The 10057-nt window shown below is 40.0% G+C and overlaps 1 non-coding gene across 1 annotated transcript; it reads right to left on the bottom strand.

The window, feature by feature from the left end:
* Positions 1-1171: 1171 nt before the first annotated feature.
* LOC112746600 (small nucleolar RNA R71) lies at positions 1172-1275 on the bottom strand. The gene has a single exon (XR_003174476.1). It is a non-coding gene; the product is annotated as a small nucleolar RNA R71 (small nucleolar RNA).
* Positions 1276-10057: the final 8782 nt, after the last annotated feature.

Raw genomic sequence — 10057 nt, 5'->3', positions numbered from 1 at the left:
CAAATCCCCCATTCCCATTTACAATTTTGCAATTTATTTTCAGTCATTTACTTCCAGTCCTTTAATTCTAGCATTTACTTTTTTGTTATTTACATTCCTGCCATTTTATTTTCTGCAACTCTCAACCCAAATTTTGGATTCGCTCAACTAGAACATTCTTCTAATTAAAGTTGCTTGATCAATCAATCCCTGTGGGATTCGACCTCACTCTATTGTGAGTTTTTACTTGACGACAAATTCGGTACACTTGCCGAAGGGAGATTTGTTGAGAGACAAGTTTTCCGTGCATCAAGTTTATGGTTCCGTTGCCGGGGATTGATTGTGCATCAACAATGATTAAATTGGAAGATCACTAGTTTGAGCATTTTTATTTTGTGAATTTCATTTTCTGTTTGAGTGATTTACTTTTTATTTTAGTTAAACTTCTTCCCTTCCCCCTCTACTCCTTTGTTCTTCTTTGTTATTTTCAATTCTGTTTGCTAACCCACTAACTATTTGATATATTGCATCACCCACAACTAACAGTAATTCTGACACAAATACTTTCTGCACCTATCTTTTCTTGCTTGCACTTGTTGGTTGTATGACAGGGAGAAGAAGCGGGGCTTCAACTTCCTTCAATTCTGAACCTGAGAGGACCTTCCTTATATTAAGGAGGGAGGCAAGAGGAAAGAAAGTGGTTAGTGCTGAGGAAGAAGAGGAATTCTTTGAAACAAACATGGAAGACAACATGGAAAACCATCATGAAGAAGAGGATCACAACCATGGGGGAGGAGGTAGAGCAAATCATGCTGGGGAAGATAGAAGAGTCTTGGGCTCTTACATCAATCCAAACCCAGGCAACTGTAGAAGTAGCATCCAAAAGCCAACAATCCATGCCAACAACTTTGAACTTAAACCACAGCTCATCACCCTTGTTCAGAACAACTGTTCGTTTGGAGGAGGTGTTCAAGAAGACCCCAATCAACATTTAACCACCTTCCTGAGAATATGTGACACAGTGAAGTCTAATGGTGTTCACCCTGATACCTATAGATTGCTCTTGTTTCCATTCTCACTTAGGGACAAAGCAGCCAAGTGGCTGGAATCTTTCCCAAGGGAAAGCTTGACAACTTGGGAAGACGTGGTGAACAAATTCTTAGCAAGATTTTACCCTCCTCAACGAATCAATAGGCTGAGAGCTGAGGTCCAAACTTTCAAGCAACAAGATGGTGAGACTCTATATGAAGCATGGGAGAGGTTTAAAGACTTAACAAGGAGGTGTCCACCTGACATGTTCAACGAATGGGTGCAGCTGCACTTTTTCTATGAAGGGCTCTCTTATGAGTCAAAGAAGGCCGTAGACCATTCATCTGGAGGATCTTTGAACAAGAAGAAGACCATTGAGGAAGCCATAGATGTTATTGAAATAGTAGCAGAGAACAACTACTTCTATGCTTCCAAAAGAGGAAACACAAGAGGAGTAATGGAGCTAAACAATGTAGATGCTCTGTTGGCCCAAAACAAGCTCATTACCCAGTAGCTGGCTGACCTCACCAAGAAGATGGAGATGAACCAATTAGCAGCAATCTCCACTTCATCAACAACACAAGAAGGAGTGCATGAAGAAGCAGAGGGTAGTCAGGAGCAAGCCAACTACATTGGGAATTCACCAAGGAAAAACTATGATCCATACTCCAAGACCTATAACCCTGGATGGAGAAACCACCCAAACTTTGGCTGGGGAAGTGAGCAAGATCAAAACCAAGACCAGAGACGTTACAACTCCAACAACAATACTGCTCACCAGCAATTCACACAGAGGACATCTCAATACCCCCACAACAACACTTCTCCACACGCTTATCAAAACCAAAACAGCACATCTGCTCCGAATCACCCATCAATTGATGACAAGCTCTCTAAGATTGAAGCCTTACTTGAAGGAATATGCCAAGAGATTCAAGAAAATAAGGTGTTCAAAGAGGAGGTGCGAGCCAATATTAAGAACTAGGGAGAGACCATTAGGAAGCTGGAATTCCAGGTGGGATATTTAGCTGAGAAGATTTCCAAACCTAGTGATAGCTTCCCAAGTGACACGGAGAAAAACCCCAAAGGAGAAGCAAAGAAAGTAAGATGGGAAGATTGCAAAATGGTCACTGCGAGCGATCAAGAGACTGAAAACAAGCAAAACAGACTTTGCAAACAACCTGAAGACAACTCAACGAAGGAGGAGGATAGAGATCACCAAGAACCAGAAATCTCACAACAAGAGTTGCTGAAGCTCTATGCTCCCTTCCCTTAACTGCTCAATGGTGCTGTGGGAAAGAGAATATACTCAAGGTTCCTAGACTTGTTTGCATCTCTGCATGTAAACATACCATTCATCAAAGCAATTCAACAAATGCCTGCATTCATCAAGTATATGAAGGAACTTCTTCCCAGGAAAAGCTCACTCAAAGGAGGCCAGACTATAGTGATGAACAAGGAATGTAGTGCCCTTATTCAACCTGAGTTGCCTACAAAAAGAAGAGACCTAGGGAGTTTTCACATCCCTTGTGCCATAGGTGAAACTATGTTCGATAGAGCACTATGTGATTTGGGGGCCAGCATCAACTTACTGCCTTTATCCTTGGTGAAGAGGCTGCAGATCAATGAGATAATGCCCACAGATGTAATCATCAGACTGGCTGACAAAACTCAAAAGCAAGCAATAGGAGTGGTGGAAAATGTGTTGCTAAAGGTTGGGAAATACTTTCTCCCAACAGAATTTGTCATTCTGGACATGGAAGAGAGTCACACTCACCCAATCATATTGGGAAGACCATTCCTAGCTACGGCCAGAGCACTTATCGATGTAGAGAAAGGGGAGCTAATATTGAGAATCCATGATGAACGACTCAGCTTCAATGTTTTCAAACTCTCACAAGAAACAGATCAAAAGGACAAAGAACTAAGCACAAATTATAAAGAGACACTGAAGGAGGAGACAAGCACTGAAGCACATCCAGTTTATTCTGAGATCCCCTTAATTGATAAACAAGGAAAACAGCAATTGCCACAGCTCAAGGAAAAGTTGGAGGAACCTAAACCTCTGGAGGCAAGCGAAGACAACATCACAACTCCTTTAGAAAAAGAGGTCACCAAGGGGAAGGCAACCTCAAAAGAAACAAAAAAGAAGGTACCAAGAAGGTGGAGGAACAAGAAGATCCCTACGGAAGACTTCTCTCCAGGGGATAGAGTTGTCTCAGCTTACTTCCCAGATATTCCTCCTAATCTCCCTACTGTACCATCTCAGTTACCCAAGGTCTTCACTATCAACAGAGTTCTTTCCTTGGAATATGTGGAGATCATTGATCCAACCAATGGATATAAGTCCACAGCAAGAGGGGAGAACTTTAAGCACTACCAACCACCCTAATTAAGGACTCGTCGGGCTAGCGACGATAAAAGAGCGCTCTGTTGGGAGGCAACCCAACCTCAGGTAGTTTCACTTTCATCTTTATTTCAATAAAAAAAATCACAAGTCGTTTCTCCTGTATTGTAAGGAGCTAAGTTTGGTGTTCCACACCAGAACAATCCAGGAGTGATGGTGAAATTCTAAGTTTGGTGTTCCACCAAAGGACATTGGTTAGAATTACACTCCACTCCATAAGAACATTGCTAGCTCCATCCAATCAAGAGAAACCACTTAGAGGTGGTTAGACTATAGGTTATCATTGCTTTGTTGACAACAAGAGATGGGGTTTTCTGCATATGTGCAATGTTTGGACTGGGCAAGGAACTAAGTTTGGTGTTCACACACCAAATTGAGTTCAAAAAGCACCAGCATACATGCAAGCTAACTATGTCTCAAGTGCTTTGGGAACAAGCAACTTCCAGTAACCTTGCAGGAACCTTATGAGGAAATGGTGCACCTCCACCCAAAGAAGCTAGGCAGCAAAAACTAGGATGATGACAAAGAGAGAGGGCAACCAGAAATCATCACCCAAAGGTTGTATTGTTACTTAATTCCATTGTACTCAGAATTGTTGAAAGTTGGAAGTCCGAATGCACTTTTGATTTGTAGTTACTCGAAGTTGAACCCTTTTTAAATTCTATCTTTTAAGTTCTGAATAGGTCTATGTGTGCTAGACTTTATATCACTGCATCCTCCTTAACTTACTTTTATGCTTGTCCCTTCTTAATCAGATGAAGAAGAGAATGTTTATGTTTTTTTTTTAAAAGACCAGAGTAGAGTTCATAATGTGGAAGTGCATTCATGAATCTTTGGGGTAGTCATAAGTTAGCTAAGTTGGTTCAACCATAAGGCTAGGAGGATAACTATCTGGCCTGAATACTTTGCTTTGAATATACTCATGAGACTAGGTATATGACAAGATCCTAATAAGAGAAAAAGAAAAGAAGAATGAAAGTGGAAAAACAAAAGAAAAAGAGTAAGCAATAAGGCTAGGCACCAATGGTTTGGACCTTGAGACAAGTGTCTGTGGTGCTCCTGTGTGAGAGATCTACTTGGATGAATAAGCTCTCAGGGGTGCTTTATCACCTGGTAACTTGGGTTAACTAACCCGGGATTATCAGCTGAAAGTCCATTATCAAGAGTAACCCTCACCACAGAGCATTTAGTAACCCAAAGAGGTGCTGGACACCAAGGTCTCAAGAAAGAAAATAAATGAACTATATGCCTGTGGTGTGTATGTATGGGGGAGAGACTTGAGGGAGTAAGTCCTTAGGGGTGCTTTAACACCTAGCACCTTGAACCAACTGGTTCGGGAGTGTTGGCTGAAAGTTTATCTTAAAGAGTTTCCCCTTTACAGAGCACTTAGCCTAAATAACACAAATAACCCTTGAAATAACAATAAAAGGATCAATGAATAAAAGTCTCATGGGATATAAACAAAGTAAGTGTTTAGGGACATGATAAAAGTCTGAAAGCCAGTAATGGAATGAACCTAAGTTGCTATGCATGAAACCACCATAAAATCAGTGATATGACTTCCACAAGAATGACTCATTGCTCTTGGCATGCCATTCATCATTCTCTTGTTCCAGTACTTGCTTAGGGACAAGCAAGCTTTAAGTTTGGTGTTGTGATGGCAGGGCATCTTGGCCAGTTTCACTGACCTTTTCTTTACTGTTTTTAGGTTAGTTTCATGCATTTCCTTAGGAAATAAGCCAGTTTTGGGTAGATATTCACTTACACCTTGATTCAAGCATACATTGTGCATTTTACATTATTTCATGAGGATTTTGCATAAGTTTAGTAACAAATTGTATGTTGCATTGCCCATGACTTGGACTAGAACTTTGATGCACTCTATTGCTTGATTTCAGGACCAAAGGAAGCAAGGAAAGGGAGGTAACTTGCAAGGATAATGAGAAAATTGATTGCCAATAACACTCTCAAAGCCATCATTGCCCACGTTAAGAGTTACGTTAACTAAGTTAACGTGAACTCTAACATGGAGAAGGGAAGTTGAGCCAACATTAGTGACACTTAACATTGTCACTAACGTTGGCAAACACTCATGAGTGGCCACGTTAGAGCCCACGTTAACCTAGTTAACATGGCCTCTAACGTTAAAGGGGGAAGAGAAGCCAACGTTTGTGACATTCAACATTGTCACTAACGTTGGCCTAAGGATGCAACACACCACGTTAAGGGAGCTAACGTAAGAGGTGAGAGTTGTCGACAACGTTAGTGACACTCAACATAGTCACTAATGTTGGAAGCAACCACACAACTCCCCAAGAGCCACGTTAACTTCCACGTTAACTTAGTTAACGTGGAAGCTAACGATGAGGAATGAATGATGAGCCAATGTTAGTGACACTCAACATTGTCACTAACGTTGGGATGGCTAAGAATGGCCACGTTAGAAGCCACGTTAACCTAGTTAACGTGGACTCTAACGTGAGACATAGGGGCACCTTGGAACGTTAGTGACAATGTTGAATGTCACTAACGTTCTCGAAGGTTGGCAAGGCCACGTTAGAAGCCACGTTAACCTAGTTAACGTGGGCTCTAACGTGAGGCAAAGGGGTACATTGGAACGTTAGTGAAAATGTTAAGTGCCACTAACATTCTCGAACTTATACTTTCACTAAATGTTAACACCCCTAACGCCCTAAGCAAAAGTCTCTGCCCACTTAGCACTTTCTCTCTGCAAGTAAAGCCAAGCCCAAATGAAGAAAAGAACTGCTTCAAACTCAAGATCCAAAGGCCCAAGACTTGAAGAGCAAACTAGAAGCTGAGAAGAGTAGTATATATAGGAGTAGCTTTGAATTGTAAAAGGGAGTTCTGGAGGCTGGAAAAAGAGAACTACTCTCTGTATTTTACCTTCTCTGCATTTTCTAGTTTTATGATGTATTCTCCATCTTTGTTTTCATTTTCAAGAGCTATGAACAACTAAACCCCTTTCATTGGGTTAGGGAGCTCTGTTGTAATTTGATGGATCAATACTAGTTTTTATTATTCTTCTTCTATCTTTTCTCTTGATTTTACTTGAAAGCTTTCGATCTTCATCCAATTGAGTAGTTATCTTGGAAGAGAAGCTATTCAAACTTGGATCTCTTTTAAACCTTGAAAGAGGAATGAAGAGATCAAGCTAGAAATGCTTTCTCATGCTGGACCAAATTGGGTTTGGATGGGTATGTGACTATAACCCTCTCAATACTTGATTTGGGAAATGCATGTGGTATAATCAGTGACCATACTTCATCTCTTCTCATGAGCAATTGACCAAGGAATTGGCTATTGATCAAGATTTGAGAGATTGAATTGCAAGAAATTGTAATTCAATCACTTAAGATTGCCAACGAGATCAATGAGTGCATTGATTGAGGAAGAGATGAAAATGAATTTGATCCGGAGAATTGCAACATCTCCTAAGCCCAATGAACTCCCCATTTCTGATCTTACCCATTCTCTTTAATTTCTGCCATTTACTTTTATGAGCAAATCCCCCATTTCCATTTACAATTCTGCAATTTATTTTCAGTCATTTACTTCCAGTCCTTTAATTCTAGCATTTACTTTTCTGTTATTTACATTCTCGCCATTTTATTTTCTGCAACTCTCAACCCAAATTCTGGATTCGCTCAACTAGAACATTCTTCTAATTAAAGTTGCTTGATCAATCAATCCCTGTGGGATTCGACCTCACTCTATTGTGAGTTTTTACTTGACGACAAATTCGGTACACTTGCCGAAGGGAGATTTGTTGAGAGACAAGTTTTCCGTGCATCAGTACCTCAAAGATTCCCAGCCTCTCCATTACAGAGAGAGGCATGAGGTTTTATGCTTGACCCTAGGTCACACAGAGGCTTCTCAAAGGTCATGGTACCTATGGGGCATGGAATTAAGAAGCGTTCAGGATCCGGCTTCTTCTGAGGTAACTTCTGCTGAACTAAGGCATTGAGTTCCTTGGTTAGCACTTGAGGTTCTTCCTCTAAAGTCCCTGTTCCAAATAACTTGGCATTTAGCTTCATCAGAATTCCTAGGTACCGAACAACTTGCTCCTCCCTAGTTTTCCTTCCTCATCAGAGGAGGAGTGATCCTCATAATCCATGAATTGCAACAAGGCATTCAAGGGAACTTCTATAGTCTCCTCTTGAACCATAGTTGCCTTCAATTCTTCAATAGAGAAGCCTTTAGTGGGCATGGAACGCCCAGCTACCCATATTGTGGTGTTCAACGCCAAGACTTGTGTCTCCTTACTGGTGTTCAACGCCAGCTTTTGTGCAACTTTGGGAGTTGAACGCCCAGTAAGGCCTTCCTTACTGGCATTCAATGCCAATGATGGTTCATCATTGAGCGTTGAACGCCCAGTAAAGACTTCCTTATTGTTGTTCAATGCCAGGAATGGCTCATCCTTGGGCGTTGAATTCCCAGTAAGGACTTCCTTATTGGCGTTCAATGCCAGAGTATCTGTAACAACCTAATTTTCAATATGTCTAGATCATACTGGAAACTGAGCGCTACCAATTTGTTTTCCTAATTATTATCTATTATTTATCATATGAGCCTGATTCGTTGTTAAACACGTAGTTAATTTGCGTGGTGTATTTTTTTTTTTTTTGAAAACATTTGGATTAATAGACAGAATCATTTATAATCAATTCACAAGTAATAACAGATAAAACAGTTATAAACAACCACACAAAAATACATCACAAGTAGTTGACAACATTCGATGAAAGCCTTTATTAGCATATAGACTGTTAGTTAGAACACCCCTAGATATAGCTAAATAATATCTATATACATATATATACATACAACATCTCAGGTCCTGACCTGTTCAAGAGATCCCTAAGCTGGCGCCCAGGCTAGCCTAGACTCTATACTCACCTAGTCCCTCTAAACTACTAAAGCGAGGGAAAGTACATTCTAAGTCTTCAAAAATCAAGTCAGGTGGAACATCAGCAAAAGGTAGAACATCATCTACTACTCCTTTGCACGATCAGACATTGCCATATAACGTGTCTCTGGTACCTCATCAAGTAGCCACACAACAGGAGTCTCGTACACATGATTTAAGTTAAAGTTCAAAAACAAACAGGGTGTAGGCATTGGCTAGTCTCACAGTATATACATATATAAACAGGGAACGATATTCACCCTAGACTCAGAAGACTATCTAGAGCAGAATCCTCTTTGTAGAACCATCATCAACGAGCTACTGTAAGGTACTCTTACTTCCATCTGAAGGGGGACGGGAGAGAGAAGGGGTAAGAACTGGGGAGTTCTTAGTAGGGTCGGGGTTATTAGTTAAGTTCATTAATTCCGTGTTGTTTAGCAGATAAATAGCAGAATACTGAGAAGCAGTAGATAGAAGAAACAGATAAATAGAGAAAATAGAAAGCAAAACACAAATAAAAGAATACAAGAAAACAAAACACAGACACAGAGAATAGAATGAAAACAAAGAAAGCATACATTCAAACAACAATCATAATAGAGGAAATGCGCAACCAAGTATGATGCATGTCTGTCCTATGCAGGCCATGAGCTCACGTGTCGGTTTACACCCTGCAACCCGACATTACCCAGGAACTAGTCCTAGATATGGCTTTATTTCTGTAGGTGAACTTCGGCCTACAGAAACAGCACTCCTGTAAGTGAACTTCGGCTTACAGGAATAGTCTAAACACAACACAACAACTTTCTGTAGGTGAACTTCGGCCTACAGAAATAACACCTCTGTAAGTGAACTTCGGCTTACAGAAATGGTTTAATCACAACAACTTTCTGTAGGTGAACTTCGGCCTACAGAAATAGCACCCCTGTAAGTGAACTTCGGCTTACAGGTATCACAACTCTCTGTAGGTGAACTTCGGCCTACAGGAGCAACACCCTGATATACACAATTGATATTCACTGCAGGTGAACTTCGGCCTACAGGAATAACAACTTACTGTAGGTGAACTTGGGCCTACAGGACCTCTAGGGCCAATAGAAAAGCATCAGATGAACATATAATAGAATATCATGCCACAAGGCTTAACTCTTTATTTTTATACTCTTCTCCTCTATTCTCTTTGTTATATTACTCTTTTCTCATTATCATCATTCAATATCATTCCCATTATTCATCATCACTTTCACATTCTTATGCTATACTTCTTTCTTTCTCTGTTTAATCATACTATACAAAGTTTACAGCTTTTCCTTTTACAACATCTTAACTCAAACCATTTCTCTTTATCAGATTACTCTTTTCTCTGTATCCTTTTATTCTACTCTAGTTACTCTTTTCTCTATATCTCTTTACTTTTCTCTGGTTACTCTGTTCTTTGTGTTTCTTTACTCTGCTCTAATTTCTCTGTTTAACGTATGTATTTAAAGCTTATGTAAATTTCGGTATGAATAGTTAGCATGTCCCAAGTATAGGTTCATTAAGTCTATACTGAAACAATTTAACTTTTTATATAATACCTAACCCTAGTCGTAACTCAAGTACTAACTAAGTTGCCCTAGTTCGTTCACTAATCTCTGTCTGTTTTTCTGTCATTAAAACATTACAGAATTTTTCTTTGAATTTTATCTTTTCTTCAACTTTTTATGTTTTATTTA

Source organism: Arachis hypogaea, chromosome 14 (genome assembly GCF_003086295.3).
Source record: "Arachis hypogaea cultivar Tifrunner chromosome 14, arahy.Tifrunner.gnm2.J5K5, whole genome shotgun sequence".
In the NCBI taxonomy this organism is placed as follows: domain Eukaryota; kingdom Viridiplantae; phylum Streptophyta; class Magnoliopsida; order Fabales; family Fabaceae; genus Arachis; species Arachis hypogaea.
This window is presented reverse-complemented; position numbering and strand designations above follow the sequence as displayed.